At 43.3% G+C, this 22,903-nt stretch overlaps 1 long non-coding RNA gene, 1 other non-coding gene and 2 pseudogenes across 2 annotated transcripts; all 4 read right to left on the bottom strand.

Moving 5' to 3' along the window:
- Positions 1 to 905: 905 nt before the first annotated feature.
- Positions 906 to 21,161, bottom strand: LOC121004605. Its single transcript, XR_005779793.1, has 3 exons — positions 21,151 to 21,161; positions 17,106 to 17,113; positions 906 to 1,030 (listed from the first exon to the last, which is right to left on the bottom strand). It is a non-coding gene; the product is annotated as an uncharacterized LOC121004605 (long non-coding RNA).
- On the bottom strand, positions 3,814 to 3,949 carry LOC121006523 (annotated as a pseudogene).
- Positions 9,066 to 9,261, bottom strand: LOC121006404. Its single transcript, XR_005780253.1, has one exon. It is a non-coding gene; the product is annotated as a U2 spliceosomal RNA (small nuclear RNA).
- LOC121006524 lies at positions 15,258 to 15,430 on the bottom strand (annotated as a pseudogene).
- Positions 21,162 to 22,903: the final 1,742 nt, after the last annotated feature.

Genomic DNA, 22,903 nt, shown 5'->3' with positions numbered 1-22,903 from the left:
AGGGTCACCGGATCCTGGATCTCGAGTGTCAAAATTTTCTCCACGGAGCTCTGGCTGGCGTATATGATCCATTATGAGTGAGGAATACTCGCCAGTCTTATTTTCTACGATACTTTGCAAATCTGACCAAGTACACCCGTATGTCTGATATACTTGTGACAATTTTCTGTAAAAAGGCATAGGGTGCGTATCTGGGTCTGGCATGAGGTTCACTATGGTGAACAACTGCTGGGGGGTGAAAGACACATACTTAGGTGGCCCGACTGGGCGGGTGTTTAACAATGCTTCCTTTATAACTTCTAGATTCCCTCGTTCTAAATCATGGAAGTCTCTTTGCAGCTGTTCAATCTGATTTTGGAAAAAGTCATTCGCTCCCGGGCTAATTGGGGAGGAGACATCAGAGAAGGGCTGCATACCCGACCCTCGTAACGGAGTTTGTCCTAGACCAGGATTTGTAGTAAAGTCCACCGTCACCTGCGATTCTTCCCTTGCCTCCTCTTTAGATTCCTCTCCATCCTGATCCTCCTGACTTACGCCGTCCTTTCCTAGCATCATTATATGAGCAGGCACCGTTGGTCTGGGTGGCGGCATGTAGGTGCCGTCAGAATTTACAATGGGAAGTATATTAGTGACTCGGGGTTTGACAGACGGGACAGGTTTAGGGGAATTTACAAGTCCAGCCTTGGGCGTTGGCTGAGGACAAGATGTCGTCATTGCCGGGACTGGTGGGACGTGCTGGGGAGCTAAAGGGGTGTGGTCATGTGGGCGTGGAGCACCACAGGCTAAGCACGTAACGCGGAGGGCAGGCTGCTGCTGACCACACACTGTACAAAACCAACTTCCCCTTTCCTTCTCTGCGGCGCCATTATAGGGCGGTGGCTGTTCCCGCGCTAATACTAGGCCAGGTCGATAATAATGGCGTCCTGACTTTTCATCAAACATTACATCTCCTTTTGTCTGTTCAAATTCTTTGCTACAGTCCAGCCACACCCTGACTGTATCTATCAACTTGTCATCTTGCAATTTACCTCTCTTTTCAGTCAATAATGTCTGCCATGTAGCAGAACACAATATACCCCCTTTTGCAATATCATAACTTTTTTCTAACTGGCCCAATCTTTTAACATGACGTTTTCCTCTCCGGTCCGCCACGTATTGTTCAGGTGAACAATAGCCCTTCGGGACACTTTCTTGGTTACCCATTATGCTAAAAACACGTTCTGGGGCCTTCTCTTAAAACACGTTCTGGAGCCTTCTCTTTTTGTCTCTGATAATTGGATAGCACAGACACTGACAAACAAACGCCTTGAGCTTGAGATTAACACACACTAGGTTATCAGCAAGCCGTCTCCTTCCCTTCTACTATTTCTTGGGGTCACACACCGGGGTTACCCCTCAATGTAGGCACTTGGGAGACTTCTTTTCTGTTGTTCTGTCAGTCTATGCCTCTCCTCACAGAAAAACCAACCATACACATAAAAATAATAAAACACAGTACATCAAGCTTTATCAATACAATATGGGGTTCTTACTATCATGCCCCGGAGGATACTTCACTGCCGGTGCACCCCTCCCTAGAACGAATATGGATAGACTAGGCCAAGGGACACAGATAGGTAAGATGAATATATTTTCTCACCTCTTATTACGGGCTGCAGTCCCGGTGTCCGTTGGCTCGTCTCTCCGGGTCCAGTCTCTGGGGGTACGTCAGCAGGAGGTCCAATCCTTTCGGGCCCCACGTTGGGCGCCAAATGTTCTGATTCTGGTTCTGATCCAATAGTCAGGCTAGGTTGATGTACTGCTCCGAATCGATATCAAATGGTAGGCATACGTACGCCGAGAGAAATCATACACAGACTGTCACAGAGAAGTCAATGCTAGATGTTCCGTTTATTATTAGCGATACATGGGTTTATATAGGGTAATAAGGGGAACTTTATGACTCTGCTGGTTGATCTCATTGTCACATTATTTGACCAGTTGTCACGTATCACATATCACAAGACAATAGCAAAAGTCAGCAATATCATAAAGTGTTTAGTAAGGGATTAGTGTGGGTGTTGGCAGTTTCATCAGGGGCCATTTTGTTAAGCAAACTTTTAGTCATTATACAAGCAAGTATACACTGAATATATGATTCCACAACACCCTCTCTCCACCAATTGAAAAAACCGCAGGAACTGAACAGTCTTTCTTGAATCTAACAAAAAATCTTCTCTTGCCATTTAAAAAGCCGTGCTTGTTTGTAAGCCTTCTATCAAAAACCACTTCATCACAGTACCTTCTTAAGAATGCTCCAACCGTCATGTCATCCACCTTTGGATTGTACATGTGTACAATAATTGCCAGCTTCACCATTTGAAAGGAAGGTACTATTCTTACATGCTCCAAGAAGGCCGGATTCTTCTCTTCCTTCATCTTCATGACATCCATATAGATTTTCTGACACAAGCCCTCGGAACAAAGAGTAAGATCATAAATCTCCTGTTTAGGGAAGTCTTGCAGCGCGAGCACATCTTTTACCTGTAGGTAAGGGAGCTTCTGCAGAATCTCCCCCACGATCAAATCCAATCCAATACTCAAACGATAGCCATCATTCACCTCCAACCGAATGCTGTCCTCGAGTCCTCGAGACATCTTCTCCTCCTCCTCCTAGATTGCGCAGGCTCACAGAAACGCTTGCCCACCGGTCGCACTCGAATATACCCCAGGACCCCCCGCAAGGAGGACCCTGATATACTCCTTCCAACCCAATCAAATGCCGCACCTTGCGATACTACACTTGATCGAAAGCCAAAAGGCCGAGAAGCGATACCCGCTCGGCCTCGAAAACGGGGCCGCTTATCGCCAATGCTGAGCACTTCTCAAAGCAACTGCCCTACAGGCCCCAGCCATAGCCACAGTCCAGGAGGCTTCTTGCTCTCTCACAAAACAAGAAAAAACGTGCGTCCTACGCTCAGAAATCACCAGAATGCTGCTCTTCGTGTTCGCCATTTGCATAGCTCCACCCACCGCTGTTGGACACGCCTTTTCGTCGCACGAAATTCCTGGTGCCAAAGCACGCCAAGCAGTAGTAAAAATGAAAACAGGAGTGAATGGAGAAGTTGTGAAAACAAAAAACAAAAAAAAAAATATACAGCATTGTTGATTGTGATGTCATGGCCCTATTGTTGAGTGTTCCATCAGGGCCCTTGTGATGTCATCCAATACCTGACCTTTCTTGACCTCTTGACCTGACAAGGCTCTTGTGACACGCGCAGTGTTCCGTCCATTGCCCAGACAAGGTAACTCCAGCTGCATAGGAAGTGCTGGGCTACTTTATAGCCTCCAAGTAATCCAGTTCAAAAGATCCACAAGAGGGAGACACAGGCAAACTTTACTCTTTTATTGAAGCACTGCAAAAGCTAAATGGTTACATCCAGACAACTTGATACAAAAAGGGTCAATTGCCTGCCAGAGACGACTCAGCAACCCTCCGAGGTGTGCACAACAGGCCCAAATCAAACGTGGAGGAGGTCCAAACAATTCATTCAGGTGATAAGCCAATTAACCAATCATCAGTCTTAATTGGATCCAGGGTGTGACGACACTGGCTGACTGGGTTGCTTGGTGCTGGAAACAACCAACAGCTGATGCAATTAGGAGATTGACAGACTAGATGCAGGTATTATATGCAAAAAGCAACACTGCACTGACTGGGCAGACAGAGGAGAAGCTGAAGGAGGCAGGACACACACAACACAACTTTCCACTTGCTTGCTGGAAGGAAGGATGCTTGAAATCAATTTCATTCTGTTTTTCATACTGGATTAGAAGGGGTGCACCGGTCCTGGAGGTACTGCAATACCAGGTCAATGCGTGGAGTGGACAGAGCAAGCTCTTTTTCCATCTCCCTGTTCGAAAAATCCATTTAATATATGGTCCCCAGATAGGCAAAATAGCAAGAGATCTTTCTACCTTTTTTAAAAACTTACCTGATGGAGGGAAAACCAAAGCAATATAAAGAATCATAGGTAAAATTACACTTTTTACCACTAACACCTTGCCCGAAAAAGACAGGTCCCTCAGCCTCCACATCTCTAACTTTTTTGTGATCTTTGTCCCCAGCTCCAGCCAACTATCATCTCCTTTCAGTCTCTCATCAAACTCCACACCCAAGATTTTAATACTACCTGACATGCACTCCATGTCACAATCACTCAAAGCACCCTTCCAAAACCCTTTCAACTTACTCTTCCCCCAATTGATCTTAAAGGAAGATGCTATACAAAACAAGTTAACTAACAATTTCACCCTTTGAACATCACACTCAGAATCACACAACACACACACATCATCCATATAGCCCAGAGCTTTCACACTTCTACCTCCACTCCCCGGCACAAAAAAACCTTTTATGACTTTATCCTTCCTTATCATTTGCAATAAGGGCTCCATTGCACAAACGAAAAGAATTGGCGACAGGGGGCACCCCTGCCTAACCCCAGACTTAATTTCAAAAGGCAATGTCAGAAAACCATTTACTTGTACCCTACTGCAAGCACCCTCATACAAACCAATCAACAATTCAACAAATCTCCCAGGAACACCCATCCTTCGCAAAACTTTGAACAAAAACACATGCGCAACCCGATCGAATGCTTTCTCAAAGTCTAACGCACACACAATCATTCCCCTATCCCGATTCTTGCAATCCTCAATCATATCTCTCACAAACACCAAATTATCCTGTATCACTCTCTCTGGTACCGCACACACCTGATCATTCACAATCACATGTCCAACCACTTCTCTCAGACGATTTGCTAAGATCTTAGCGAAGCATTTATAGTCTGTGTTGAGTAAAGTAATAGGGCGCCAATTACCTAAACACCGTCTATCCCCTTTTTTAAATAAAAGAACCACAACCCCCTGCTTCATTTCGCTAGGCATCTCCGCACCTGAAAACAAAAGCTTCATAACGTCAGACAGATCACTCCCAACAATGTCCCAACACTTAACATAAAATTCCCAAGGAATCCCATCTTTGCCTGGTGACTTATTCCTAGCAGATTTTAGAATAACATCCTTCACCTCTGCTTCCGTTACATCACTCAGCAAAAGGACATCATCTTCAGGAATGAAGTTCTGCAAAATCTCCAAGAACTCATCATCCACACCTAGATCACACTTTTTCATACCATACAATTCCTTATAGAACCGAAGCACCACATCTAGAACCTCCATACCACCCACTTCACTATCATCCTCATTCAGCAAAACATCCATCACTTTCTTCCCACCACACATCTTTTTGAAGAAAAACCGCGTACATTTTTCATTTTGCTCTCTTGCATCCACTTTACACCTGAAAATAATTTCCCTCCCTTTCTGCTTAAACCAATCATCCACATCACTTTTTGCTCTTTCTAGATCATACTCCACATCATAACCCATACTCTTGCATTTTTGTAAGAAAGAAATTCTCCTATTGAACCACTTAAACCTTGATTTCTTTTCCCTAGCTTTAGCATAACCTATATGTTTAAAAAAGCACGCTATCCTACCCTTCACCCATTCCCACCACATCAAGACATTTGAAAACCTGCCCTTTTCTCTCCTCCACATATTATATTTTTTCTCAAAAACATCCCTAACCTTTTGGTCAGCTAGAAGAGAAATATTCATTTTCCATACCCCTCTCCCATAAACAAAATTACTAATTTCAAAAATGGCAAATAAACAATCATGGTCAGAAAAACAAACTCTCTCCTGATTATAAACCTTACATCCCACCGAAGAGCTGGAAAAGAAAAAATAATCCAGACGTGATTCAGTTCTCCCATCATCAGCGTGATAGGTGAAAGCATACTTCTTCCCCCCTCCTGCATCCTGCAAAGAAAAAACCTGCATATGTTGCTTCCACAGGTTACCAGTGACATCCACATCTGATTCATAAGACCCGGCTCTTCCCTTCTTCTCAAGGATGCAGTTGAAATCTCCACAAATAATAATCGGAATCCTCCCGTGTAGAAAAAAACTCAATTTCTCAAAGAGAGCCAGTCTATCTTTTTTGACTGCATGACCATATATGTTGATCAACTTAAAACGCCAACCACGAAAGGAAAGTACAAAACTCATACATCTTCCTTCTTCTACTACTTCTCTTTGTTCAACAGTAATGTCCTTATTTTGGATAAGAACACCGATCCCATCATTCCTGTTGACCCCTGAAAAGGACCAGAAAGATTTACCGTGTGACCATTCACTTTCCTTCGGAGTAGCAGACAACCCACATTCTTGGACACAAACTATATCCGAGCCCTTAGAGGCTAAAAAGTCCAGGACCATCGCTCTTTTATTGGCCGATTGAAAGAGCCTCACATTTTGAGACACTATCTTAAGTTGTAATGTCATAGATGGAACTTAAAGAGGAGGTCAGGTTTCCAAGGAAGAGATCCCACCATGGCTCGGAACTTCACGTTCCCGAATCTTTAAACTGCAGAGTCTTTTCCAAATGGGCAATCTGCGCTGCATCCAGGTACCCATGAATACTTGGCGTTTCACTCACATATTCTGGTAACTCAGGAGCTTGCTCATCATCAAGACTTAGCACCGCAAAAGGGTTGGGGGACTCAATCACCGAAGAGGGCCCAGGAAAACTGAAACTCCCAGGCAACATAGGACTCTGTCTTAACCTTTTAGGGTCTCTTTTCATCTTACCGATAGGTATTTTGGATACCACCTTGTGGAAAATGGCTGCATTTTCGGCAGCGGGCATTCTTGCCTCCTCCAGCTCCTCAGCAGACAAAGACCACTCTATTGCAGATGCTCCTGACCCAGAAGCCATTGCCTCTTGCCCTGTTTCCGGACTTTCTGCCTCCACAATTTGCATAGTATTGCCCACCTCCTCCAGCTCAAACTCAGCCGCTGCCACCTCCTGAGGGGTTTCGGTAACCACCTCTTGCTGGACCTGCTCACTCATAGGGACGGCCTCTTCCAAATCCTGCTCCACCTCCTCCTCCAAAGACTGACCCTCTGGAGACCCGGCTTCCTCCACCTCTTCTCCTCCCTTCTCTCCTTCTTCTGTTTCAGAATCCGGCTCAATCACAGAGCTCTCACCTCTCTGCAATCTTTCCATCCTGGAATCTGCTCGCATCCTCTCCTGGTCTCTCGCCCACCGCCTTTCGCACTGCATCTCCGTTGCGAGACTACCCATACTTGGACAGGCCCTGCAAGCATGTTCTGTGCTCCCACACAGGTCACAGGAGCGAGGATTTGAACACACTCTAGTTTCATGGCCCCGTTGCCCACAGTTCCTACAGACAACCCCATTTCCACAGTTTTCTCGAGTGTGTCCGTACTTACCGCATCCGCGGCAGAAAGTTGCCATTCCTGGATAAAACAGATAGCCTCTATTTCCTTCAATACAAAAATTTGCAGGTGGATACATTATTCCACCGATGCCCTCCGGATCTGGCTTAAACTTTACCCAGAATTTGATGTTCCCATTAAATACACCATACGAGTTCCTTTGCTCAAAACCGCCCTTAACTGTAGAACAGTATCTGGATAGGAAAGCCTTGATTAGTGCTTTTTCCACAAAGGGGTTGTACATGTGCACAGTCAAAGGTCTCTCAATGGCAGAGAATAGAGCATTAAAAGTAAAGTGCTCCATATAGCGGTGGCGGCTATTGGCTCTTAAATCCTGAAAAAAGTTCAAACATACCTCTTCCAGAAAAAAGGACACATCGTAGGTGCAGGTAGCCGGGAACTCCTGGATGCAGAAGACTTGGTCCAGTGAAATTTTCCCCAGTTTGATCAGGATCTTCTCCACAACGAATTTCAGGTTCAAATGGTCCTTGTGACGGATATCACCAACAAGACGTACTGTGTTCTTTACTCCAGCCATATTCTTTCAAAATGCCCAAGGCACAGGATCACTCTGGCACGACGGAAAGGTTTCCTCGTAGAAACGGCCCCTCTGACCCAGACCCAGCAGGGTTTCCCCAACTAGATCTGAGCCAAAAGGCCGAGAAGCGATAACCTGAAAAGGGTTCGCAGTACAGGCCGATGGTCCCCAATGCAGAGCACTAATGAAGGCAATAGACTACTGTCCCCAGCCCAAGACACAGTCCGGGAGGCTTCTTTCTCTCACAAACCGGGGAAAACGTGCGCGCGCGTCCTACGCTCAGAAGTCACCAGCATGCTCCTTTTCGTGTTTGCTATCTGCATAGCTCCGCCCACACACAACTTTTGGACACGCCTTTTCTTCGCACGAAATTCCTGGTGCGGTGCCAAAGCACGCCAAGCAGAAAACATGATAGGAATAGTCGTGAGTTAAAGGAAAAAAAAAAAAAAAAGTCTAAGCGTTGTTGATTGTGATGTCACGGCCCCATTGTTGAGTGTTCCATCAGGGCCCTTGTGATGTCATCCAATAGCTGACCTTACTTGACCTCTTTGACCTCTTGACCTGACAAGGCTCTTGTGACACGCGCAGTGTTCCGTCCATTGAACAGACAAGGTAGGTCCAGCTGCATAGGAAGTGCTGGGCTACTTTTTAGCCACCAAGTAATCCAGTTCAAAAGATCCACAAGAGGGAGACACAGGCAAACTTTACTCATTTATTGAAGCACTGGAAGAGCTAAATGGTTACATCCAGCCAACTTGATACAAAAAGGCTAAATTGCCTGCCAGGGATGACTCTGCAGCCCTCCCTCCCCCTCCCAGGTGTGCACAACAGCCAGGCCCGCCCGAATCAAACGTGGAGGTCCAAACACTTCACTCACTCAGGTGATAAGCCAATTAACAAATCATCTGTCTTAATTGGATCCAGGGTGTGAGGAGACTGGCTGGCTGGCTTGCTTGGCGCTGGAGATGACCAACAGCTGATGCAATTAGGAGATTGACAGACTAGATGCAGGTATTATATGCAAAAAGCAACACTGCACTGACTGACTGGGCAGACAGAGAGAGGAGAAGCTGAAGGAGGCAGGACACACACAACACAACTTTCCACTTGCTTGGCTGGAAGGATGATGCTTGCAATCCATTTCAATTTCATTCTGTTTTTCATACTGGATTAGAAGGGGTGCACCGGTCCTGGAGGTACTGCAATACCAGGTCAATGCGTGGAGTGGACAGAGCAAGCTCTTTTTCCATCTCCCTGTTCGAAAAATCCATTTAATATATGGTCCCCAGATAGGGGACGTATCAGATATTAAACTGATAAGAACAGATTTTTTTTTTTCATTTTTTTATTAGACATATCAAAATAAATATACAACTTGACATTTCAGTAAATTAACATAAAAGGTACATACATGTCACATATAAACCTTTCTCATAAACAAAACCAAATATAAATGACAAATATTATCATCTAATGTGACAAAATATTTACAATATACCTAGACGAAAATAAAAAATCAGGAATCTGGCAGCCATGCACGCCATTTTTTAAATTTCCAGATGCCTTCTGCATCAACAGAACCAAATTTTCTTACATCAGACAAAAAATACAAAAATAACTTACCTCGGATCATGCTCACACAGTCTCTCACATCAACCACATTCCTATTAAAGATCAAAATATTCCTCACATCCCAAAGAACCTCTTTCACACAATTAACCAAAAACCACAACACTCTAGCTTTTTGTCTTTCCAAACTTGACAACCCAAACATCATCATTCTTACAGATAAGCACTCCACATCCGTCAACCCTCTAATCATACTTCTCATACATCTCCACACTTCCTTGGCATACCTACAATCCCACAATAAGTGATATCCATTTTCACACCCCCCACAATTCTCTCTAGGACATACTTCACTGTCAACCAGACCTCTTCTCCTTTGAAACTCCCTTGTTGGGAGACAGCCATGAGCTGCCATCCAGGCCATGTCTTTCTGCCTATTGACCTAAGCCTTGTCATTCACCTTTTTCCATACTTGTACACTCTCTGTCAAATTCAAACCATTCACACACTCTACAATCTCTTTCGTTTCTAATTCTTGCATTACTTTTTTACTATCACACCATGTTTTCCTATCTAACTCATCCAAACCATACCTCCTAATGCACCTTTCGATCCTAACATAAAACCATGGCGCATTGAACTTAAACGGTCTTCTTAAATCGGTATCCACCAATTTATACTTCCTCAAGACACTCCCAGCCAAAAATCTCCCCATACAACCAGCCACACTATCACTATTACACATTTTTATACAATTACTCACATACTTTACAAACAAAAACTTTTCCACATAAGGTACACCTTTACCACCATTCTTCCTACTTTTCGTCACTTTCACACGACTCAATTTCTCTATCTTAGAGTTCCAAAGAAACACAAAAATTAATCTAATAATCTTCTTTAAACCCCTGTATGGAGCTAGGAACACATTACTAACATATAAAATAATTGGAATAATAACTGCCTTAATGATAAGTACTCTGCCTTCTAACGATAAAGTCCTAAGAGACCAAAAATCTATTTTCTTTTTTATTTTATTATGTACTAATTCCCAACTTTGTCTCCCTATTAAATCGTCATTAAAAGTAATGCCCAACACCTCAATCCCTCCTTCCCTCATTGGCCAAACGCACAGTTCACGTTCTTTCCACTCCCCAAAATACTTACACCCACTCTTTTCCACATTCAACTTAAAAGCACTCGCAAGACAAAAACACTCAATTAATAATTTAGCTCTCTTCACACTCGCATCAGATTTACACACAATAGTCACGTCATCCATATATCCAATCATTCTTAAATCTCTCCCACCACTTCCTGGTACCTCTACCCCACGCATTACTTTATCTCTTCTAAACATCCCCAGCAAAGGCTCAATAACACAAATAAACAATATGGGAGACAGAGGACACCCCTGCCTCACCCCTGACTTAATTTCTACATCACGACTTAAAAAGCCATTGACCTGTATTTTACTCACTATGCCGCTATATAATACCCTAATCCATTCAACCATCCGCTCAGGTACACCCATCTTACGCAACACACTAAACATAAAGTCATGTTCCACCCGATCATATGCTTTTTCAAAGTCCACCATTACTACGGCGACCGACTGCTTCCTTTCCTTACAGTCATGAATCACATCACGCAAACACACCAGACTCTCACAAATCTGCCTACCCGGTACAGCACACACTTGTTCTTCACCAACCATCTTACTTATCACTCTCCTCAGTCTGTCCGCTATCACCTTTGCAATAATTTTATAGTCACAGTTAAGGAGCGCAATAGGCCTTCAATTCTTTAGATTCTTTTTATCCCCCTTTTTATACAACAACACCACCACACTCTCACCCATACTTTTAGTTAATCTCCCACTCTCTAGAACTTCCTTAAATACCTCATACACATGACTCCCAATCAGCCCCCAAAATTTATTATAAAACTCCACCGGCAAACCATCACTTCCAGCCACCTTTCCTTTCTTCATATTCTTTAACACACCCCCAATCTCTTCCATCCTAAAATCTTCACCCAAGCCCTCTCTATCCTCTCTACCTAATACTTTCTCAACATTCTCTATACATTCTTCCTCTAAGCTAACCTCTCTATCTTTCCTTGCAAACAACTTAGAATAAAACTTCCATATCTCGTCCAACACACCATCCTTCCCTTTTACTTCCTCCCCTTCTTCATTAAGTACGCTTTCAAAACCAACTTTCTTCCCATAGACCTTTTTAAAGAAAAATTTTGTGCACTTTTCATCCTTCTCTTTCACTAACATCCTTGCCTGTGATATAATTTTTTTCCCTTTCTCATTTAAAAACACCCTCGCATTCTCTCTAGCCTCCTTAATTTCATTTTTCATATCCCAGCCATGCTTTTGCAAATCTTCCAAGTATTGCAGCCTAACCTGCCATCTCTCGTACTCCTCACGTTCCTTCCTCACTTTCTCACATCCTTTTTTAATAAAAAACCTCTTTGTTTCTCCCTTCACCCATTCCCACCAATCCTTCACATTCCCAAACTCACTTTTTTTATTCACCCAACTACTAAAACACTCACAATAACTATCACACACATTCTCATCATCCAACAAAGACACATTCAACTTCCACACCCCTCTTCCATACGGACATTCTTCATCAATACTTACAACACATTCAAGCCAGGCATGATCCGAGAACGGAACTCGTCTTAACGAAAAACTCTTAACCTTAAAGAACCTGGAAAGAAAACAGAAATCAATACGAGAATTTACATTTCCTTTGTCAGAAAAAAAGGTAAAACCATCTGGATTATCACTTTGCTGTAAAAAAGCATCCTGTAAACCAAAAAGACTAATTATCTCCTTGAGTTGTTTTCCACTCCTATCAATTTTTCTATCCCCACCACCTGTTCTATCCCCATCCCTAATTATACAGTTGAAGTCCCCAACTAGAATAGTATGTTCTCTCCCACCCAAGAAAAAATATAATTTTTCTAATAACTCCTCCCTCTCTTTCCTACAAGGAGGTGCATAAACATTTATTAGCTTAAACAAAACGCCTTTCTTTTCGAACTTAACTAATAATACCCTACCTGGGATAATATGAGTAACTTCTTTTATTTGTGTATCAAAACCTCGAAATAAAATTCCCACCCCACCATTTTTTTGTGTACACGTGGACCAGACACTAGGTCCTCCTGTCCACCCAGCTATTAAAGGTTCCTCCTCCAGACTGCATTCCTGCAAACAAATCACATCGTTATAATATGCTGAAATAACAGAAAAAATTGCAGCCCTCCTAGAAGTAGATCTTAGACTTCTCACATTTAAGGAACCTATAGTAAGCTGCGTCATATGTTACATAATGATAGAAAAGAAAACCTCATACATATCATACATCTCATTTCTCTTTTCGGGCTCGAGCAATTCTCGGTTTGGGTGGAGTGTTGGAGCTGGGCATTTGTACTCCCTGCATCTCCTTCCACTCTGCACTCCCCTTTATAACATCCTGCACTCCCTTTACAAAATTTAGGGTATGGGTCAATCTGGACACAGAACTTTTGTCTAAAAAATCCTGACTTACAGATGAATTGTCAGAGTCTATATTCGAGTCCACTGAAGCCTCTCCCTCCTCCCCACTTTCCTGACTCGGAGGGGCCCCCTTAGCCTTACTTTTCCCCCCCTTTTGAGAGTCATCAGTCTTTGACTTCCTTTTGCGAGAAGCCACTTCCAATTCCATTTCTGGAGTCTCCTCAACCACTTCCAGAGAAGTTCCAGCCTCCAAACCTTCCTGTATCTGGAGTTCATCCCCCTCTGCCACCAAGGGGTCTGGGACAATCTCTGGCACAACATTCTGTTCCACGCCTTGGGTTTCAATGTCCGAAGGGACCTCTAAAGAGCCCCCAAATCTTATGGGTGCTGGCCCACCCCCTCCCACCACTTCCGCAAAGGATCTTTGTCTGGGCACGTTCACTTTCGGACAGGATCTGGCCAGATGTTCCTCAGAACCACAAAAGTGGCACTTTCTGGCCTCCATGCAATCTGCGGTTCTATGACCGCCTTTGAAACAGTTCCGACACACAGGGCCAGTTGTACAGTCCTCCTTAGTGTGCCCAAAACAAAAGCAATTTCTGCAAAAAGTGGGCTGGTCCGGGTAAAAGAGAAAACCCTGATTGGGACCAATAGCAAAAGTCTGGGGTGGATGACACACCCCCATGTATCCATCAATATCAGGCGATAGCTCCACCCAGAATCGGCGTTGGCCATTAAATGTCCCCAAAACATTACGCCTCTTCTCCCCAGGTGAAACATAGCTTGCGTACCTTTTCAAAAAGGCTATAATTTCCTCATCCGTGACAAAAGGATTATACATCTGCACGGTGATAGGGGTTCTCCTCCGCCTTTCACCCCTTTCCCTGGGGCTAGAAGTCACCAACCTTACTCCCTGAAGATCGGGGTGGTCCTTCAACTCTTGACTCCTCGCCATACAAGTCATCAGGGCATCCTGGTCCACAAAGGTAATGTCGTAGAAGCCTTGGTTCTTGAAAACTTGGACGCAGAAGATCTGTTCTCGGCTCATCTTCAGGGTCTCTTCAATAATTCCGCCTTGGACATTCACGATACTCCAGGTCTCCTTCTTCTCCACAGGAACAAACAGCCTCGCTGTATTCGGAGCACTCGGGAACTCGCCAGCCATAATTCAGCTTCTTTCCCGACGTCGCCTTCCCATCAGCCCCTCTGGCTAAGAATAATCAAGCTCGCTGCTCCTAAAAGAACACTTGATCTTAGCCAAAAGGCCGAGAAGCGATAACCTGAAAAGGGTTCGCATTACAGGCCGATGGTCCCCAATGCAGAGCACTAATGAAGGCAATAGACTACTGTCCCCAGCCCTATACACAGTCCGGGAGGCTTCTTTCTCTCACAAACCGGGGAAAACGCGCGCGCGTCCTACGCTCAGAAGTCACCAGCATGCTCCTTTTCGTGTTTGCTATCTGCATAGCTCCGCCCACACGCAACTTTTGGACACGCCTTTTCTTCGCACGAAATTCCTGGTGCGGTGCCAAAGCACACCAAGCAGAAAACATGATAGGAATAGTCGTGAGTGAAAGGAAAAAAAAAAAAAAAAAAGTCTAAGCGTTGTTGATTGTGATGTCACGGCCCCATTGTTGAGTGTTCCATCAGGGCCCTTGTGATGTCATCCAATAGCTGACCTTACTTGACCTCTTTGACCTCTTGACCTGACAAGGCTCTTGTGACACGCGCAGTGTTCCGTCCATTGAACAGACAAGGTAGGTCCAGCTGCATAGGAAGTGCTGGGCTACTTTTTAGCCTCCAATTAATCCTGTTCAAAAGATCCACAAGAGGGAGACACAGGCAAACTTTACTCATTTATTGAAGCACTGGAAGAGCTAAATGGTTACAAAAAGGCTCAATCGCCTGCCAGGGACGACTCTGCAGCCCTCCCTCCCCCTCCCAGGTGTGCACAACAGGCCCGAATCAAACAGGGAGGTCCAAACACTTCACTCAGGTGATAAGCCAATTAACTAATCATCTGTCTTAATTGGATCCAGGGTGTGAGGAGACTGGCTGGCTGGGTTGCTTGGTGCTGGAGCTAACCAACAGCTGATGCAATTAGGAGATTGACAGACTAGATGCAGGTATTATATGCAAAAAGCAACACTGCACTGACTGGGCAGACAGAGGAGAAGCTGAAGGAGGCACGACACACACAACACAACTTTCCACTTACTTGCTGGAAGGATGATGCTTGCAATCAATTTCAGTCTGTTTTTCATACTGGATTAGAAGGGGTGCACTGGTCCTGGAGGTACTGTAATACCAGGTCAATGCGTGGAGTGGACAGAGCAAGCTCTTTTTCTATCTAACTGTTCGAAAAATCCATTTAATATATGGTCCCCAGATAGGGGACGTATCAGATATTAAACTATTTATTTTTTCTAAACCATTCAGGTAAGTATTCAGCACTCAGTATACGTCATCTCGGCATCTTTACAAACACCAAATCTATAAAGAGTACCTTCTACTTCATCATCATGGTCCTTTTATTTAAATAATCAACCAAGAAGAAATCTCCACTTTTTATACTTCCACACCCCCTCACTATCTAAACCACCACCGTGCTGACTATCCCATTTATAAACAAAATATAATTTAGATGCAAAAAGTTTCACACATTCTTCCACAGCTAATGACTCTCTCTTAAACACCCACAAATTCCTCACATCCCATAAACTTTCCATCATACAAAACATTATAAACCATAGTATTCTAGTATTCTAGTATTCTGTTCCAATACTACACAAAGCCACTTTCCAACTCATATGCGTAACACCCGTCAATTCTTTTACCAAACCCCCAATTCCTCTCCATGCTTCTTGTGCATACCTGCATTCCCAAAACAAATGTCTTACACTTTCACTCTCACCACAACTTTCCCTTGGACACAATTCAGATCTTATCAAACCTCTCCTTTTCTGGACCTCTCTCACAGGTAACGCATTTTGCAAACCCAGCCACACAATATCTTTTTGCCTATTCTAAGTACCCTTAATTAAAAAATTCTTCCATACCCTCTCCGCTTCACATGAACCCAAACTCCAAATATCACATGCAATCTCCTTCTTTCGCCATATATTCAACATATATTTCTTATTCTTAATACTTAGCAAATCATACTTCTTAATAAAAAACTCTATTACCATATACCATTTCGGATAAACAAAGGCAACCTGAACTCTTGCATCTCTCTTCTTCCATCTCAGACCATACATCATCCACCCTGCCATGTATCTCATCATTTATGCTACTTACTCTCTTTCCCAATCAGAACCACAAAACTTTTAACATAACCTATACCAAAAAACACTTCAAAATTCAAAAAATCCAGCCCTCCATTCTCCCTTAACTTTTGCACATATTCTCTTTTCACTTTCTCCATTCTACTCCCCCATAAAAAAGTAAACACCATTTTCTCCACTTTTTTAAACTTCACTACATTCTTAGGATACACTCCATACACAAAGGATATAATCGGTAATACCACTGCTTTCACTATTAGGATTTTACCAGTCAAAGTCAACTCTCTTAATTTCCAAAAATTCTACTTTCTTTCAATTCTTTTCCCACACTCATCCCAACCTTTATCTCCTTTCATATCATCATTAAACAACACCCCTAGTACTTTAATCGGTCCTTCCTCACATTCTCCATTCTTACTCTATTATCCCCAAAACATTTAAAGGAGCATTTATCCCAATTCACTTTAAAACCTGAACCTCCACAAAACAAATCCAAGATCAATCTACCTCTTCTCATCGCAGCCATATTATCATTCAGTATCACTATATCATCCATATAACCTAATACATTCACACATTTCCCCATACTTCCTGGAATTAACAACCCTTTCATTACTTTATCATTTTGCACCATACACATCAAAACCTCAATCACACTAATGAACAAAACCGGAGACATTGGACACCCTTGTCTAACTCTGGACGCTACCCTTATCTAACCACTCAACTTTCCATTCACTAAGATCTCGCTTCTCACTCCTTCATACAACATCCTCACACATTTCAAAAACCTCTCTGGATACCCCATCCTCCTTAATACCTCGAACATAAAAACATGCGCCACTCGATCAAAAGCTTTCTCAAAATCCACTGATAGGAAAAATAAATGTATAGTGCTATCTTTACAATCTCCAATCATATCCCTTAATAAAAACACATTCTCTAACATGCTTCTCCCAGGCACAGCACACACTTGATCTTCTTGCACCACCTTACCAACCACCTCACGCATACAATTCGCCAAACATTTACAAAAAATTTTATAATCCACATTCAACAAAGTGATTGGTCTCCAATTACTCAAACATTTTTTCAACACAACCACTCCTTCTTTCATTGAGCGCTCAGGACTCCATTTATCCACATATATCTACATACACTACAGAAATCCTCACCCATCCAATCCCATGCTGTAACATATAATTCAATCGGAATCCCATTCTTCCCTGGTGTTTTATTCTTTTTTGTCCCACACACAATCTTCTTAATCTCATCATCAGTAATATCTTCACACAACAATTCACTATCCTCCTTACTTAAAGTATTTTTTATACAATTCAATGTCTCACTCATCAAACTCTTATCTATCGATTTTTTTGCATACCGTTTTGCATAAAACTCCTCAACCTCGCTCATCATTCCACCCCCACTCACACATACCCCTCCATTATTCATAATTTCACACATATCTTCTTTTTTCCCACACACCTTTTTAAAGAAAAATCTCGTACATTTCTCGTTTTTGTCCATCCACTCCTGACTGAAAAATTATTTCTTTCCCTTTCCTCTCAATAAACTGTTTCTGCTCCTCCCTAGCTTTCTTAATTAAATCATCCACTTCCACACCTAATTCCTTTAATTTCCTCAGCCATTCCAACCTCATATTCATCTCGTTATATTTATTTCTCATCAACCTCGCTTTTTTACAACCCCATCTCCAAAAGAAAACTCTTATCTTTCCTTTCAACCATTCCCACCATTTCAGAATATCATCAAACTCACCCTTCTTTTTTCTCCATTCCCCATATTGATACCTAAAAAAAACCCATAATCCTTTCATCCTCTAGCAAACTTACATTTAGTTTCCAAACACCTTTACCGTACATATTTTTACTCACACCTTCCACACCAACTTTTAAACATTCATGATCCAAGAAAAACACCCTATTCTGTGAATAACTTATACAACTAATATTTTTAGAAAACAAAATCTATCCTCGACTCTATTCCCCCTTTATCCGATATGAAGGCATTCGGTGGTTTCCCCATTATTGCTTCGGCCGTATCTAAAAAAGAAAAGTCATTTGTCAATTGTTTTAATTTAACTCCTGAAGTATCTTTGTTTTCACCCTCAACTGCACAATTAAAGTCTTCTACTAACACACACGGCATTCTACCTACCAGAAACACACCCAGTTTACTCAATAAATTCAATCGCTCTTCTTTTTTTGTTGACCCATAAACATTGACAACTTTGATCCTCCACTTTTTAAACTTCACCACTACCATCAAGCATCTCCCAGGTTCCACCACAGTATATGATTCCACACTCATACATTTATTTTTTAACAAAATACCCACACCCACATTCCTATTCCCACTCGCCCCTGACCACACAGACTCGCCATAAGGCCACTCATCAGCACTTAAAGACGTCGATATCCCACAATCTTGTAGGCAGATGATATCTGCGCCTTGATTTTTAACATAATCGAGCACTACGGCTCTTCTTGCTCTTGACTTCAAGAGTCTCACATTCAGGGATACGACATGTAAGGCAATTCACTCTTCCATGCCTTGAGCCATCGGTTAATATATTTTCCGATCTTCCATCTAGAAATCAACTGAATTCTTCTGGAATGTGGCCATCTAAGGTAAAGCCCCCAGTCTCTGCTTCTTCTAAAAAAAGCCATCTCATTGGAGAACTCAGTCTGCGGGAAGACTCTCTCATCTCCAGAGCTACCAAATTCACTGACTGGGGAATACGCCAATCTGTCCTTTTTTGTGCATGTCTGATCCGCTTCATCCTCAGACCTTACATTAGTTTTAGAAAAGTCACCTTGCTCACCTGCTAAGCCAGTGACACTCTCTCCACTCCAAATATTCGTGCCGACTCCCCCTCACCTTGGAGGCCAGTTACCTCATCAGAGGGAAGGGGAAGATCCACCATCTCATGGGAGCACTCCATATCTCCCACCTCCTCACACGCCTCCACATTCGGTGACACTGGAGACTTATGAGGCTCCTGAGGCTTCTGAAATCTAGCCGGGACCTGAGCGATCACCGAGAAAGATCCTCCAGAAATATCTCCTGAGGTTCTTTGAGCGGCGTCAGCGTACGTTTTCTTCCTTGGCCTTGGATTCAGAGGACAGTCTCTGAAGAAATGACCTGCCCTTCCATACACATTACATGTTGCCGGATTCTCACAGGAGCTGGCAAAGTGCCCTTCCTGATTGCACCTTGAGCACATCATTCTCACATCTCTACAATTTTCCAGAGTGTGGCCATATATTTTACACCTCCTGGAAAAACTCGGCGCTCCTTCAAAAAATAATCACCCTCTATCTCTTCCAATGGAGAAAGATTCAGGCGGGTAACACATACCACCGGCACATGATGTATCTCCTTTAAATTTCACAAAATATTTGTGCTTTCCAGTCCACAATATTTCAGAGTTTAAGACCTTATGTGAGTATCTCACCACTTCACAATATCTACTCAAGAAGAGAGTAATATTATCCACAGGCACATAGGGACTATACATACAGGGAGTGCAGAATTATTAGGCAAGTTGTATTTTTGAGGATTAATTTTATTATTGAACAACAACCATGTTCTCAATGAACCCAAAAAACTCATTAATATCAAAGCTGAATATTTTTGGAAGTAGTTTTTAGTTTGTTTTTAGTTTTAGCTATTTTAGGGGGATATCTGTGTGTGCAGGTGACTATTACTGTGCATAATTATTAGGCAACTTAACAAAAAACAAATATATACCCATTTCAATTATTTATTTTTACCAGTGAAACCAATATAACATCTCAACATTCACAAATATACATTTCTGACATTCAAAAACAAAACAAAAACAAATCAGTGACCAATATAGCCACCTTTCTTTGCAAGGACACTCAAAAGCCTGCCATCCATGGATTCTGTCAGTGTTTTGATCTGTTCACCATCAACATTGCGTGCAGCAGCAACCACAGCCTCCCAGACACTGTTCAGAGAGGTGTACTGTTTTCCCTCCTTGTAAATCTCACATTTGATGATGGACCACAGGTTCTCAATGGGGTTCAGATCAGGTGAACAAGGAGGCCATGTCATTAGATTTTCTTCTTTTATACCCTTTCTTGCCAGCCACGCTGTGGAGTACTTGGACGCGTGTGATGGAGCATTGTCCTGCATGAAAATCATGTTTTTCTTGAAGGATGCAGACTTCTTCCTGTACCACTGCTTGAAGAAGGTGTCTTCCAGAAACTGGCAGTAGGACTGGGAGTTGAGCTTGACTCCATCCTCAACCCGAAAAGGCCCCACAAGCTCATCTTTGATGATACCAGCCCAAACCAGTACTCCACCTCCACCTTGCTGGCGTCTGAGTCGAACTGGAGCTCTCTGCCCTTTACCAATCAGTCCATAAAACCTTAGAAAAATCAGTCTTGAGATATTTCTTGGCCCAGTCTTGACGTTTCAGCTTGTGTGTCTTGTTCAGTGGTGGTCGTCTTTCAGCCTTTCTTACCTTGGCCATGTCTCTGAGTATTGCACACCTTGTGCTTTTGGGCACTCCAGTGATGTTGCAGCTCTGAAATATGGCCAAACTGGTGGCAAGTGGCATCTTGGCAGCTGCACGCTTGACTTTTCTCAGTTCATGGGCAGTTATTTTGCGCCTTGGTTTTTCCACACGCTTCTTGCCACCCTGTTGACTATTTTGAATGAAACGCTTGATTGTTCGATGATCACGCTTCAGAAGCTTTGCAATTTTAAGAGTGCTGCATCCCTCTGCAAGATATCTCACTATTTTTGACTTTTCTGAGCCTGTCAAGTCCTTCTTTTGACCCATTTTGCCAAAGGAAAGGAAGTTGCCTAATAATTATGCACACCTGATATAGGGTGTTGATGTCATTAGACCACACCCCTTCTCATTACAGAGATGCACATCACCTAATATGCTTAATTGGTAGTAGGCTTTCGAGCCTATACAGCTTGGAGTAAGACAACATGCATAAAGAGGATGATGTGGTCAAAATACTCATTTGCCTAATAATTCTGCACGTAGTGTATAGACCACCAGAGGTACATCGTCATTATCTAAGGTAAAGCCCCCAGTCTCTGCTTCTTCTAAGAAAAGCCATCTCATTGGAGAACTCAGTCTGCGGGAAGACTCTCTCATCTCCAGAGCTACCAAATTCACTGACTGGGGAATACGCCAATCTGTCCTTTTTTGTGCATGTCTTATCCGCTTCATCCTCAGACCTTACATTAGTTTTAGAAAAGTCACCTTGCTCACCTGCTAAGCCAGTGACACTCTCTCCACTCCAAATATTCGGTGCCGACTCCCCCTCACCTTGGAGGCCAGTTACCTCATCAGAGGGAAGGGAAGATCCACCATCTCATGGGAGCACTCCATATCTCCCTCCTCCTCACACGCCTCCACATTCGGTGACACTGGAGACTTATGAGGCTCCTGAGGCTTCTGAAATCTAGCCGGGACCTGAGCGATCACCGAGAAAGATCCTCCAGAAATATCTCCTGAGGTTCTTTGAGCGGCGTCAGCGTACGTTTTCTTCCTTGGCCTTGGATTCAGAGGACAGTCTCTGAAGAAATGACCTGCCCTTCTATACACATTACATGTTGCCGGATTCTCACAGGAGCTGGCAAAGTGCCCTTCCTGATTGCACCTGGAGCACATCATTCTCACATCTCTACAATTTTCCAGAGTGTGGCCATATATTTTACACCTCCTGCAAAAACTCGGCGCTCCTTCAAAAAATAATCACCCTCTATCTCTTCCAATGGAGAAAGATTCAGACGGGTAACACATACCACCGGCACATGATGTATCTCCTTTAAATTTCACAAAATATTTGTGCTTTCCAGTCCACAACATTTCAGAGTTTAGGACCTTATGTGAGTATCTCACCACTTCACAATATCTACTCAAGAAGAGAACAATATTATCCACAGGCACATAGGGACTATACATATAGACCACCAGAGGTACATCGTCATATTATAATAGCGTAAAGGTTAACCCATCCAGCTCCGGATTATTATCATGACTTTTCAAAAACATGTGCAGATTATGACATGCTTGAATACTCGTCAATACAAGGGTATAACGGCCCTTCCTCGGGTCTTGCAGGCAAAGAATATCGTCACGATTTACATGTAGCAATTTAAAAAGTACCTGGTGAACAAGGTGTTTCATCGTGAAAAGCTCCTTCTTTCCTTCCGCCACATCAATACCGAAGCCAATTCGGACCCGAAGTCTCCGGTCCCCACCGAGCGTATAATAACGCCCATCCTCCAGCCGTGCGCCGTCCGTCGGTCGATCGCCTTCCCGACCTCTTGTCTTGGCTAAGTCCGGTCAAGCCATGATCTTAGCCAAAAGGCCGAGAAGCGATAACCTGAAAGGGTTCGCAGTACAGGCCGATGGTCCCCAATGCAGAGCACTTCTGAAGGCAATAGACTACAGGCCCCAGACCCACACACAGTCTGGGAGGCTTCTTTCTCTCACAAACCAGGGAAAACGTGCGTGCGTCCTACGCTCATAAATCACCAGCATGCTCCTCTTTGTGTTCGCTATCTGCATAGCTCCGCCCACCCGCAACTTTTGGACACGCCTTTTCTTTG

Source organism: Bufo bufo, chromosome 6 (assembly GCF_905171765.1).
Source record: "Bufo bufo chromosome 6, aBufBuf1.1, whole genome shotgun sequence".
Classification (NCBI taxonomy): Eukaryota; Metazoa; Chordata; class Amphibia; order Anura; family Bufonidae; genus Bufo; species Bufo bufo.
This window is presented reverse-complemented; position numbering and strand designations above follow the sequence as displayed.